Source organism: Clarias gariepinus, chromosome 25 (genome assembly GCF_024256425.1).
Source record: "Clarias gariepinus isolate MV-2021 ecotype Netherlands chromosome 25, CGAR_prim_01v2, whole genome shotgun sequence".
In the NCBI taxonomy this organism is placed as follows: Eukaryota; Metazoa; Chordata; class Actinopteri; order Siluriformes; family Clariidae; genus Clarias; species Clarias gariepinus.
This window is the reverse complement of record NC_071124.1, coordinates 10064986-10079253: the sequence shown is the minus strand read 5'-3', so window position 1 is coordinate 10079253 and position 14268 is coordinate 10064986. Positions and strand designations below refer to the sequence as shown.

The 14268-nt window shown below is 35.5% G+C and overlaps 8 non-coding genes across 8 annotated transcripts; all 8 read right to left on the bottom strand.

The window, feature by feature from the left end:
- Window positions 1–1317: 1317 nt before the first annotated feature.
- LOC128513525 (5S ribosomal RNA) lies at window positions 1318–1436 on the bottom strand. The gene has a single exon (XR_008356389.1). It is a non-coding gene; the product is annotated as a 5S ribosomal RNA (ribosomal RNA).
- A 1531-nt stretch (window positions 1437–2967) lies between these two features.
- On the bottom strand, window positions 2968–3086 carry LOC128513524 (5S ribosomal RNA). The gene has a single exon (XR_008356388.1). It is a non-coding gene; the product is annotated as a 5S ribosomal RNA (ribosomal RNA).
- A 1534-nt stretch (window positions 3087–4620) lies between these two features.
- LOC128513523 (5S ribosomal RNA) lies at window positions 4621–4739 on the bottom strand. The gene has a single exon (XR_008356387.1). It is a non-coding gene; the product is annotated as a 5S ribosomal RNA (ribosomal RNA).
- Window positions 4740–6270: 1531 nt separating this feature from the next.
- LOC128513522 (5S ribosomal RNA) lies at window positions 6271–6389 on the bottom strand. Its single transcript, XR_008356386.1, has one exon. It is a non-coding gene; the product is annotated as a 5S ribosomal RNA (ribosomal RNA).
- Window positions 6390–7927: 1538 nt separating this feature from the next.
- LOC128513521 (5S ribosomal RNA) lies at window positions 7928–8046 on the bottom strand. Its single transcript, XR_008356385.1, has one exon. It is a non-coding gene; the product is annotated as a 5S ribosomal RNA (ribosomal RNA).
- A 1529-nt stretch (window positions 8047–9575) lies between these two features.
- LOC128513520 (5S ribosomal RNA) lies at window positions 9576–9694 on the bottom strand. Its single transcript, XR_008356384.1, has one exon. It is a non-coding gene; the product is annotated as a 5S ribosomal RNA (ribosomal RNA).
- Window positions 9695–11232: 1538 nt separating this feature from the next.
- On the bottom strand, window positions 11233–11351 carry LOC128513547 (5S ribosomal RNA). The gene has a single exon (XR_008356412.1). It is a non-coding gene; the product is annotated as a 5S ribosomal RNA (ribosomal RNA).
- Window positions 11352–12883: 1532 nt separating this feature from the next.
- Window positions 12884–13002, bottom strand: LOC128513546 (5S ribosomal RNA). Its single transcript, XR_008356411.1, has one exon. It is a non-coding gene; the product is annotated as a 5S ribosomal RNA (ribosomal RNA).
- Window positions 13003–14268: the final 1266 nt, after the last annotated feature.

Below are 14268 nucleotides of genomic sequence, written 5' to 3'. Positions count from 1 at the left end.
CTGCCAGATAAGGAATGGTGATTATGAACAGTCTATTTCCACGATACTTTCCCTGCTTCAGTTATTACTGAACTTAAAGAGAACTCCAAAAAAAAAGTATATTAACAGTCAGTCAGTACAACTGCCGTGCGGCTACTCTCTTCTTCTTTTACATTTGATGCTGATTTAGAAATTGTGGTGCATTACCGCCACCAAACGGGCTGGAGTTTGTGACCGACTTGGATTTGTTTCTCCCTCTCTCTGCATTCACAGCGTTCATTAGGCGAGTCTATCGAGAAATTAAAAACGTAGGTCGGATATTTTAATTATTACTAAATTAAAAGAGACCAAGATAAACACCACTGAAGATCACAGACTGCGAGCCTCTCTCACCATGAGCGTGTTCGAACTTTCATGACTGGTAGTTCTTTTTTAACAGCTGTTGTAATATTAGTTTTTATGAACGTTTTGTGTAAAATTTTATAATTCAGATTTTTATGTTGTAAATTGTATATCTTTTTATTGCACAAATCCATGGCTCTCCAACTCCGGGCTTTCCCAACACTTTATTGCAACTTTTACGCTCCCTTAATTCATTACAACAAATTACTGTTCCTCATCAGTAACACCACGTATTAGTGTCTTGCTGTAGTATAAATTCATATACACCTTAAGAAAATGTAATAAATTGCATAAAAAATATAAATAAACAACACTAGACCTCTAAGTGCTGCTAAACAAGAAGGGGTGATCATGAAAGTCTATTTGCAACTATTTCCACAATTTTACACTTTCGGGAGTGTTTACAATTCACAATTTTTCCCAGATGTCTTGTCATGAATTTTTTTAATCTTCTGTTTTTGGCCATCTGTTTTTTTATCCTCCGTGGCTATGTTGTTTGGACTGTGTGTTATTGTTTTAGCTTTTAAAAAAAAAAAAAGGAGGCTATTGTGACTGGCATATCTGCAATAAGAAGCCCATGTTATTGTGGCATGAAGATTGTACTGACGTACTATGAAAAATGAATACATTTATTTCAAGAAATTATTTAAAAAAAAATCTAAATAATAATAATAATAATAATAATAAAATCTCCATGTGTGAAGAAAAAAATGGGAAAGGAAAACAAACGTGCAAAACGAATGGCGTGATGACTATTTTGGACTAACAAGATATTTTGTGATTAGACACAAGTTTTCTGCATATTTATTTGTTTGTTTTTTAATTTCGGCGGATCTCATAAAAGAGTGTGTGTGAGGTATTAATAATTTTGTAAAAGCTAAAGAATCTTTGTGCACTTAAAAAGTTCAGCAGAGACTTTGTAGGTGGAGGTGAAAAAGCTTACAGCACCTGGTATTCCCAGGCGGTCTCCCATCCAAGTACTAACCAGGCCCGACCCTGCTTAGCTTCCGAGATCAGACGAGATCGGGCGTTCTCAGGGTGGTATGGCCGTAAGCGAGAGACGAGCGGCAATACAGCCTATTTATAGTGAACAACTCGGGGCATTCACAACACTTTATGGTATCTTTACGCTTCCTTAATTCACTACATTTGTTTCTCGGCAGTAACACCACGTCTTATTGACTTGCTGTAGTCACATGCGCTTTAAGAAAAAAAAATATATATTTTTTTTATATTTTTTTAAAACGTAACACTAGATCACAAATTACTGCCAGATAAGGAATGGTGATTATGAACAGTCTATTTCCACGATACTTTCCCTGCTTCAGTTATTACTGAACTTAAAGAGAACTCCAAAAAAAAAGTATATTAACAGTCAGTCAGTACAACTGCCGTGCGGCTACTCTCTTCTTCTTTTACATTTGATGCTGATTTAGAAATTGTGGTGCATTACCGCCACCACACGGGCTGGAGTTTGTGACCGACTTGGATTTGTTTCTCCCTCTCTCTGTATTCACAGCGTTCATTAGGCGAGTCTATCGAGAAATTAAAAACGTAGGTCGGATATTTTAATAATTACTAAATTAAAAAAGACCAAGATAAACACCACTGAAGATCACAGACTGCGAGCCTCTCTCACCATGAGCGTGTTCGAACTTTCATGACTGGTAGTTCTTTTTTAACAGCTGTTGTAATATTAGTTTTTATGAACGTTTTGTGTAAAATTTTATAATTCAGATTTTTATGTTGTAAATTGTATATCTTTTTATTGCACAAATCCATGGCTCTCCAACTCCGGGCTTTCCCAACACTTTATTGCAACTTTTACGCTCCCTTAATTCATTACAACAAATTACTGTTCCTCATCAGTAACACCACGTATTAGTGTCTTGCTGTAGTATAAATTCATATACACCTTAAGAAAATGTAATAAATTGCATAAAAAATATAAATAAACAACACTAGACCTCTAAGTGCTGCTAAACAAGAAGGGGTGATCATGAAAGTCTATTTGCAACTATATCCACAATTTTACACTTTCGGGAGTGTTTACAATTCACAATTTTTCCCAGATGTCTTGTCATGAATTTTTTTAATCTTCTGTTTTTGGCCATCTGTTTTTTTATCCTCCGTGGCTATGTTGTTTGGACTGTGTGTTATTGTTTTAGCTTTTAAAAAAAAAAAAGGAGGCTATTGTGACTGGCATATCTGCAATAAGAAGCCCATGTTATTGTGGCATGAAGATTGTACTGACGTACTATGAAAAATGAATACATTTATTTCAAGAAATTGTTAAAAAAAATCTAAATAATAATAATAATAATAATAATAATGAAATCTCCATGTGTGAAGAAAAAAATGGGAAAGGAAAACAAACGTGCAAAACGAATGGCGTGATGACTATTTTGGACTAACAAGATATTTTGTGATTAGACACAAGTTTTCTGCATATTTATTTGTTTGTTTTTTAATTTCGGCGGATCTCATAAAAGAGTGTGTGTGTGAGGTATTAATAATTTTGTAAAAGCTAAAGAATCTTTGTGCACTTAAAAAGTTCAGCAGAGACTTTGTAGGTGGAGGTGAAAAAGCTTACAGCACCTGGTATTCCCAGGCGGTCTCCCATCCAAGTACTAACCAGGCCCGACCCTGCTTAGCTTCCGAGATCAGACGAGATCGGGCGTTCTCAGGGTGGTATGGCCGTAAGCGAGAGACGAGCGGCAATACAGCCTATTTATAGTGAACAACTCGGGGCATTCACAACACTTTATGGTATCTTTACGCTTCCTTAATTCACTACATTTGTTTCTCGGCAGTAACACCACGTCTTATTGACTTGCTGTAGTCACATGCGCTTTAAGAAAAAAAAAAAAAAAATTTTTATATTTTTTTAAAACGTAACACTAGATCACAAATTACTGCCAGATAAGGAATGGTGATTATGAACAGTCTATTTCCACGATACTTTCCCTGCTTCAGTTATTACTGAACTTAAAGAGAACTCCAAAAAAAAAGTATATTAACAGTCAGTCAGTACAACTGCCGTGCGGCTACTCTCTTCTTCTTTTACATTTGATGCTGATTTAGAAATTGTGGTGCATTACCGCCACCACACGGGCTGGAGTTTGTGACCGACTTGGATTTGTTTCTCCCTCTCTCTGTATTCACAGCGTTCATTAGGCGAGTCTATCGAGAAATTAAAAACGTAGGTCGGATATTTTAATAATTACTAAATTAAAAAAGACCAAGATAAACACCACTGAAGATCACAGACTGCGAGCCTCTCTCGCCATGAGCGTGTTCGAACTTTCATGACTGGTAGTTCTTTTTTAACAGCTGTTGTAATATTAGTTTTTATGAACGTTTTGTGTAAAATTTTATAATTCAGATTTTTATGTTGTAAATTGTATATCTTTTTATTGCACAAATCCATGGCTCTCCAACTCCGGGCTTTCCCAACACTTTATTGCAACTTTTACGCTCCCTTAATTCATTACAACAAATTACTGTTCCTCATCAGTAACACCACGTATTAGTGTCTTGCTGTAGTATAAATTCATATACACCTTAAGAAAATGTAATAAATTGCATAAAAAATATAAATAAACAACACTAGACCTCTAAGTGCTGCTAAACAAGAAGGGGTGATCATGAAAGTCTATTTGCAACTATTTCCACAATTTTACACTTTCGGGAGTGTTTACAATTCACAATTTTCCCCAGATGTCTTGTCATGAATTTTTTAAATCTTCTGTTTTTGGCCATCTACTGCTCCTTTTATCCTCCGTGGCTATGTTGTTTGGACTGTGTGTTATTGTTTTAGCTTTAAAAAAAAAAAAGGAGGCTATTGTGACTGGCATATCTGCAATAAGAAGCCCATGTTATTGTGGCATGAAGATTGTACTGACGTACTATGGAAAATGAATACATTTATTTCAAGAAATTGTTAAAAAAAAATCTAAATAATAATAATAATAATAATAATAATAATAAAATCTCCATGTGTGAAGAAAAAAATGGGAAAGGAAAACAAACGTGCAAAACGAATGGCGTGATGACTATTTTGGCCTAACAAGATATTTTGTGATTAGACACAAGTTTTCTGCATATTTATTTGTTTGTTTTTTAATTTCGGCGGATCTCATAAAAGAGTGTGTGTGAGGTATTAATAATTTTGTAAAAGCTAAAGAATCTTTGTGCACTTAAAAAGTTCAGCAGAGACTTTGTAGGTGGAGGTGAAAAAGCTTACAGCACCTGGTATTCCCAGGCGGTCTCCCATCCAAGTACTAACCAGGCCCGACCCTGCTTAGCTTCCGAGATCAGACGAGATCGGGCGTTCTCAGGGTGGTATGGCCGTAAGCGAGAGACGAGCGGCAATACAGCCTATTTATAGTGAACAACTCGGGGCATTCACAACACTTTATGGTATCTTTACGCTTCCTTAATTCACTACATTTGTTTCTCGGCAGTAACACCACGTCTTATTGACTTGCTGTAGTCACATGCGCTTTAAGAAAAAAAAAAAAAAAATTTTTATATTTTTTTAAAACGTAACACTAGATCACAAATTACTGCCAGATAAGGAATGGTGATTATGAACAGTCTATTTCCACGATACTTTCCCTGCTTCAGTTATTACTGAACTTAAAGAGAACTCCAAAAAAAAAGTATATTAACAGTCAGTCAGTACAACTGCCGTGCGGCTACTCTCTTCTTCTTTTACATTTGATGCTGATTTAGAAATTGTGGTGCATTACCGCCACCACACGGGCTGGAGTTTGTGACCGACTTGGATTTGTTTCTCCCTCTCTCTGCATTCACAGCGTTCATTAGGCGAGTCTATCGAGAAATTAAAAACGTAGGTCGGATATTTTAATAATTACTAAATTAAAAAAGACCAAGATAAACACCACTGAAGATCACAGACTGCGAGCCTCTCTCACCATGAGCGTGTTCGAACTTTCATGACTGGTAGTTCTTTTTTAACAGCTGTTGTAATATTAGTTTTTATGAACGTTTTGTGTAAAATTTTATAATTCAGATTTTTATGTTGTAAATTGTATATCTTTTTATTGCACAAATCCATGGCTCTCCAACTCCGGGCTTTCCCAACACTTTATTGCAACTTTTACGCTCCCTTAATTCATTACAACAAATTACTGTTCCTCATCAGTAACACCACGTATTAGTGTCTTGCTGTAGTATAAATTCATATACACCTTAAGAAAATGTAATAAATTGCATAAAAAATATAAATAAACAACACTAGACCTCTAAGTGCTGCTAAACAAGAAGGGGTGATCATGAAAGTCTATTTGCAACTATATCCACAATTTTACACTTTCGGGAGTGTTTACAATTCACAATTTTTCCCAGATGTCTTGTCATGAATTTTTTTAATCTTCTGTTTTTGGCCATCTGTTTTTTTTATCCTCCGTGGCTATGTTGTTTGGACTGTGTGTTATTGTTTTAGCTTTTAAAAAAAAAAAAGGAGGCTATTGTGACTGGCATATCTGCAATAAGAAGCCCATGTTATTGTGGCATGAAGATTGTACTGACGTACTATGAAAAATGAATACATTTATTTCAAGAAATTGTTAAAAAAAATCTAAATAATAATAATAATAATAATAATAATAATGAAATCTCCATGTGTGAAGAAAAAAATGGGAAAGGAAAACAAACGTGCAAAACGAATGGCGTGATGACTATTTTGGACTAACAAGATATTTTGTGATTAGACACAAGTTTTCTGCATATTTATTTGTTTGTTTTTTAATTTCGGCGGATCTCATAAAAGAGTGTGTGTGAGGTATTAATAATTTTGTAAAAGCTAAAGAATCTTTGTGCACTTAAAAAGTTCAGCAGAGACTTTGTAGGTGGAGGTGAAAAAGCTTACAGCACCTGGTATTCCCAGGCGGTCTCCCATCCAAGTACTAACCAGGCCCGACCCTGCTTAGCTTCCGAGATCAGACGAGATCGGGCGTTCTCAGGGTGGTATGGCCGTAAGCGAGAGACGAGCGGCAATACAGCCTATTTGAAGTGAACAACTCGGGGCATTCACAACACTTTATGGTATCTTTACGCTTCCTTAATTCACTACATTTGTTTCTCGGCAGTAACACCACGTCTTATTGACTTGCTGTAGTCACATGCGCTTTAAGAAAAAAAATATATATATATTTTTATATTTTTTTAAAGCGTAACCCTAGATCACAAATTACTGCCAGATAAGGAATGGTGATTATGAACAGTCTATTTCCACGATACTTTCCCTGCTTCAGTTATTACTGAACTTAAAGAGAACTCCAAAAAAAGCATATTAACAGTCAGTCAGTACAACTGCCGTGCGGCTACTCTCTTCTTCTTTTACATTTGATGCTGATTTAGAAATTGTGGTGCATTACCGCCACCACACGGGCTGGAGTTTGTGACCGACTTGGATTTGTTTCTCCCTCTCTCTGCATTCACAGCGTTCATTAGGCGAGTCTATCAAGAAATTGAAAACGTAGGTCGGATATTTTAATAATTACTGAATTAAAAAAGACCAAGATAAACACCACTGAAGATCACAGACTGCGAGCCTCTCTCGCCATGAGCGTGTTCGAACTTTCATGACTGGTAGTTCTTTTTTAACAGCTGTTGTAATATTAGTTTTTATGAACGTTTTGTGTAAAATTTTATAATTCAGATTTTTATGTTGTAAATTGTATATCTTTTTATTGCACAAATCCATGGCTCTCCAACTCCGGGCTTTCCCAACACTTTATTGCAACTTTTATGCTCCCTTAATTCATTACAACAAATTACTGTTCCTCATCAGTAACACCACGTATTAGTGTCTTGCTGTAGTATAAATTCATATACACCTTAAGAAAATGTAATAAATTGCATAAAAAATATAAATAAACAACACTAGACCTCTAAGTGCTGCTAAACAAGAAGGGGTGATCATGAAAGTCTATTTGCAACTATTTCCACAATTTTACACTTTCGGGAGTGTTTACAATTCACAATTTTCCCCAGATGTCTTGTCATGAATTTTTTAAATCTTCTGTTTTTGGCCATCTACTGCTCCTTTTATCCTCCGTGGCTATGTTGTTTGGACTGTGTGTTATTGTTTTAGCTTTAAAAAAAAAAAAGGAGGCTATTGTGACTGGCATATCTGCAATAAGAAGCCCATGTTATTGTGGCATGAAGATTGTACTGACGTACTATGAAAAATGAATACATTTATTTCAAGAAATTGTTAAAAAAAAAATCTAAATAATAATAATAATAATAATAATAATAATAATAAAATCTCCATGTGTGAAGAAAAAAATGGGAAAGGAAAACAAACGTGCAAAACGAATGGCGTGATGACTATTTTGGACTAACAAGATATTTTGTGATTAGACACAAGTTTTCTGCATATTTATTTGTTTGTTTTTTAATTTCGGTGGATCTTATAAAAAAGTGTGTGTGAGGTATTAATAATTTTGTAAAAGCTAAAGAATCTTTGTGCACTTAAAAAGTTTAGCAGAGACTTTGTAGGTGGAGGTGAAAAAGCTTACAGCACCTGGTATTCCCAGGCGGTCTCCCATCCAAGTACTAACCAGGCCCGACCCTGCTTAGCTTCCGAGATCAGACGAGATCGGGCGTTCTCAGGGTGGTATGGCCGTAAGCGAGAGACGAGCGGCAATACAGCCTATTTATAGTGAACAACTCGGGGCATTCACAACACTTTATGGTATCTTTACGCTTCCTTAATTCACTACATTTGTTTCTCGGCAGTAACACCACGTCTTATTGACTTGCTGTAGTCACATGCGCTTTAAGAAAAAAATTATATTATTTTTATATTTTTTTAAAGCGTAACCCTAGATCACAAATTACTGCCAGATAAGGAATGGTGATTATGAACAGTCTATTTCCACGATACTTTCCCTGCTTCAGTTATTACTGAACTTAAAGAGAACTCCAAAAAAAAGCATATTAACAGTCAGTCAGTACAACTGCCGTGCGGCTACTCTCTTCTTCTTTTACATTTGATGCTGATTTAGAAATTGTGGTGCATTACCGCCACCACACGGGCTGAAGTTTGTGACCGACTTGGATTTGTTTCTCCCTCTCTCTGCATTCACAGCGTTCATTAGGCGAGTCTATCAAGAAATTGAAAACGTAGGTCGGATATTTTAATAATTACTGAATTAAAAAAGACCAAGATAAACACCACTGAAGATCACAGACTGCGAGCCTCTCTCGCCATGAGCGTGTTCGAACTTTCATGACTGGTAGTTCTTTTTTAACAGCTGTTGTAATATTAGTTTTTATGAACGTTTTGTGTAAAATTTTATAATTCAGATTTTTATGTTGTAAATTGTATATCTTTTTATTGCACAAATCCATGGCTCTCCAACTCCGGGCTTTCCCAACACTTTATTGCACCTTTTATGCTCCCTTAATTCATTACAACAAATTACTGTTCCTCATCAGTAACACCACGTATTAGTGTCTTGCTGTAGTATAAATTCATATACACCTTAAGAAAATGTAATAAATTGCATAAAAAATATAAATAAACAACACTAGACCTCTAAGTGCTGCTAAACAAGAAGGGGTGATCATGAAAGTCTATTTGCAACTATTTCCACAATTTTACACTTTCGGGAGTGTTTACAATTCACAATTTTTCCCAGATGTCTTGTCATGAATTTTTTTAATCTTCTGTTTTTGGCCATCTGTTTTTTTTATCCTCCGTGGCTATGTTGTTTGGACTGTGTGTTATTGTTTTAGCTTTTAAAAAAAAAAAAGGAGGCTATTGTGACTGGCATATCTGCAATAAGAAGCCCATGTTATTGTGGCATGAAGATTGTACTGACGTACTATGAAAAATGAATACATTTATTTCAAGAAATTGTTAAAAAAAATCTAAATAATAATAATAATAATAATAATAATAATGAAATCTCCATGTGTGAAGAAAAAAATGGGAAAGGAAAACAAACGTGCAAAACGAATGGCGTGATGACTATTTTGGACTAACAAGATATTTTGTGATTAGACACAAGTTTTCTGCATATTTATTTGTTTGTTTTTTAATTTCGGCGGATCTCATAAAAGAGTGTGTGTGAGGTATTAATAATTTTGTAAAAGCTAAAGAATCTTTGTGCACTTAAAAAGTTCAGCAGAGACTTTGTAGGTGGAGGTGAAAAAGCTTACAGCACCTGGTATTCCCAGGCGGTCTCCCATCCAAGTACTAACCAGGCCCGACCCTGCTTAGCTTCCGAGATCAGACGAGATCGGGCGTTCTCAGGGTGGTATGGCCGTAAGCGAGAGACGAGCGGCAATACAGCCTATTTGAAGTGAACAACTCGGGGCATTCACAACACTTTATGGTATCTTTACGCTTCCTTAATTCACTACATTTGTTTCTCGGCAGTAACACCACGTCTTATTGACTTGCTGTAGTCACATGCGCTTTAAGAAAAAAAATATATATATATTTTTATATTTTTTTAAAGCGTAACCCTAGATCACAAATTACTGCCAGATAAGGAATGGTGATTATGAACAGTCTATTTCCACGATACTTTCCCTGCTTCAGTTATTACTGAACTTAAAGAGAACTCCAAAAAAAGCATATTAACAGTCAGTCAGTACAACTGCCGTGCGGCTACTCTCTTCTTCTTTTACATTTGATGCTGATTTAGAAATTGTGGTGCATTACCGCCACCACACGGGCTGGAGTTTGTGACCGACTTGGATTTGTTTCTCCCTCTCTCTGCATTCACAGCGTTCATTAGGCGAGTCTATCAAGAAATTGAAAACGTAGGTCGGATATTTTAATAATTACTGAATTAAAAAAGACCAAGATAAACACCACTGAAGATCACAGACTGCGAGCCTCTCTCGCCATGAGCGTGTTCGAACTTTCATGACTGGTAGTTCTTTTTTAACAGCTGTTGTAATATTAGTTTTTATGAACGTTTTGTGTAAAATTTTATAATTCAGATTTTTATGTTGTAAATTGTATATCTTTTTATTGCACAAATCCATGGCTCTCCAACTCCGGGCTTTCCCAACACTTTATTGCAACTTTTATGCTCCCTTAATTCATTACAACAAATTACTGTTCCTCATCAGTAACACCACGTATTAGTGTCTTGCTGTAGTATAAATTCATATACACCTTAAGAAAATGTAATAAATTGCATAAAAAATATAAATAAACAACACTAGACCTCTAAGTGCTGCTAAACAAGAAGGGGTGATCATGAAAGTCTATTTGCAACTATTTCCACAATTTTACACTTTCGGGAGTGTTTACAATTCACAATTTTCCCCAGATGTCTTGTCATGAATTTTTTAAATCTTCTGTTTTTGGCCATCTACTGCTCCTTTTATCCTCCGTGGCTATGTTGTTTGGACTGTGTGTTATTGTTTTAGCTTTAAAAAAAAAAAAGGAGGCTATTGTGACTGGCATATCTGCAATAAGAAGCCCATGTTATTGTGGCATGAAGATTGTACTGACGTACTATGAAAAATGAATACATTTATTTCAAGAAATTGTTAAAAAAAAAATCTAAATAATAATAATAATAATAATAATAATAATAATAAAATCTCCATGTGTGAAGAAAAAAATGGGAAAGGAAAACAAACGTGCAAAACGAATGGCGTGATGACTATTTTGGACTAACAAGATATTTTGTGATTAGACACAAGTTTTCTGCATATTTATTTGTTTGTTTTTTAATTTCGGTGGATCTTATAAAAAAGTGTGTGTGAGGTATTAATAATTTTGTAAAAGCTAAAGAATCTTTGTGCACTTAAAAAGTTTAGCAGAGACTTTGTAGGTGGAGGTGAAAAAGCTTACAGCACCTGGTATTCCCAGGCGGTCTCCCATCCAAGTACTAACCAGGCCCGACCCTGCTTAGCTTCCGAGATCAGACGAGATCGGGCGTTCTCAGGGTGGTATGGCCGTAAGCGAGAGACGAGCGGCAATACAGCCTATTTATAGTGAACAACTCGGGGCATTCACAACACTTTATGGTATCTTTACGCTTCCTTAATTCACTACTGTTGTTTCTCGGCAGTAACACCACGTCTTATTGACTTGCTGTAGTCACATGCGCTTTAAGAAAAAAATTATATTATTTTTATATTTTTTTAAAGCGTAACCCTAGATCACAAATTACTGCCAGATAAGGAATGGTGATTATGAACAGTCTATTTCCACGATACTTTCCCTGCTTCAGTTATTACTGAACTTAAAGAGAACTCCAAAAAAAAGCATATTAACAGTCAGTCAGTACAACTGCCGTGCGGCTACTCTCTTCTTCTTTTACATTTGATGCTGATTTAGAAATTGTGGTGCATTACCGCCACCACACGGGCTGGAGTTTGTGACCGACTTGGATTTGTTTCTCCCTCTCTCTGCATTCACAGCGTTCATTAGGCGAGTCTATCAAGAAATTGAAAACGTAGGTCGGATATTTTAATAATTACTGAATTAAAAAAGACCAAGATAAACACCACTGAAGATCACAGACTGCGAGCCTCTCTCGCCATGAGCGTGTTCGAACTTTCATGACTGGTAGTTCTTTTTTAACAGCTGTTGTAATATTAGTTTTTATGAACGTTTTGTGTAAAATTTTATAATTCAGATTTTTATGTTGTAAATTGTATATCTTTTTATTGCACAAATCCATGGCTCTCCAACTCCGGGCTTTCCCAACACTTTATTGCACCTTTTATGCTCCCTTAATTCATTACAACAAATTACTGTTCCTCATCAGTAACACCACGTATTAGTGTCTTGCTGTAGTATAAATTCATATACACCTTAAGAAAATGTAATAAATTGCATAAAAAATATAAATAAACAACACTAGACCTCTAAGTGCTGCTAAACAAGAAGGGGTGATCATGAAAGTCTATTTGCAACTATTTCCACAATTTTACACTTTCGGGAGTGTTTACAATTCACAATTTTCCCCAGATGTCTTGTCATGAATTTTTTAAATCTTCTGTTTTTGGCCATCTACTGCTCCTTTTATCCTCCGTGGCTATGTTGTTTGGACTGTGTGTTATTGTTTTAGCTTTAAAAAAAAAAAGGAGGCTATTGTGACTGGCATATCTGCAATAAGAAGCCCATGTTATTGTGGCATGAAGATTGTACTGACGTACTATGGAAAATGAATACATTTATTTCAAGAAATTGTTAAAAAAAAAATCTAAATAATAATAATAATAATAATAATAATAATAAAATCTCCATGTGTGAAGAAAAAAATGGGAAAGGAAAACAAACGTGCAAAACGAATGGCGTGATGACTATTTTGGACTAACAAGATATTTTGTGATTAGACACAAGTTTTCTGCATATTTATTTGTTTGTTTTTTAATTTCGGCGGATCTCATAAAAGAGTGTGTGTGAGGTATTAATAATTTTGTAAAAGCTAAAGAATCTTTGTGCACTTAAAAAGTTCAGCAGAGACTTTGTAGGTGGAGGTAAAAAAGCTTACAGCACCTGGTATTCCCAGGCGGTCTCCCATCCAAGTACTAACCAGGCCCGACCCTGCTTAGCTTCCGAGATCAGACGAGATCGGGCGTTCTCAGGGTGGTATGGCCGTAAGCGAGAGACGAGCGGCAATACAGCCTATTTATAGTGAACAACTCGGGGCATTCACAACACTTTATGGTATCTTTACGCTTCCTTAATTCACTACATTTGTTTCTCGGCAGTAACACCACGTCTTATTGACTTGCTGTAGTCACATGCGCTTTAAGAAAAAAATTATATTATTTTTATATTTTTTTAAAGCGTAACCCTAGATCACAAATTACTGCCAGATAAGGAATGGTGATTATGAACAGTCTATTTCCACGATACTTTCCCTGCTTCAGTTATTACTGAACTTAAAGAGAACTCCAAAAAAAAGCATATTAACAGTCAGTCAGTACAACTGCCGTGCGGCTACTCTCTTCTTCTTTTACATTTGATGCTGATTTAGAAATTGTGGTGCATTACCGCCACCACACGGGCTGGAGTTTGTGACCGACTTGGATTTGTTTCTCCCTCTCTCTGCATTCACAGCGTTCATTAGGCGAGTCTATCGAGAAATTGAAAACGTAGGTCGGATATTTTAATAATTACTAAATTAAAAAAGACCAAGATAAACACCACTGAAGATCACAGACTGCGAGCCTCTCTCGCCATGAGCGTGTTCGAACTTTCATGACTGGTAGTTCTTTTTTAACAGCTGTTGTAATATTAGTTTTTATGAACGTTTTGTGTAAAATTTTATAATTCAGATTTTTATGTTGTAAATTGTATATCTTTTTATTGCACAAATCCATGGCTCTCCAACTCCGGGCTTTCCCAACACTTTATTGCACCTTTTATGCTCCCTTAATTCATTACAACAAATTACTGTTCCTCATCAGTAACACCACGTATTAGTGTCTTGCTGTAGTATAAATTCATATACACCTTAAGAAAATGTAATAAATTGCATAAAAAATATAAATAAACAACACTAGACCTCTAAGTGCTGCTAAACAAGAAGGGGTGATCATGAAAGTCTATTTGCAACTATTTCCACAATTTTACACTTTCGGGAGTGTTTACAATTCACAATTTTTCCCAGATGTCTTGTCATGAATTTTTTTAATCTTCTGTTTTTGGCCATCTGTTTTTTTTATCCTCCGTGGCTATGTTGTTTGGACTGTGTGTTATTGTTTTAGCTTTTAAAAAAAAAAAAGGAGGCTATTGTGACTGGCATATCTGCAATAAGAAGCCCATGTTATTGTGGCATGAAGATTGTACTGACGTACTATGAAAAATGAATACATTTATTTCAAGAAATTGTTAAAAAAAATCTAAATAATAATAATAATAAT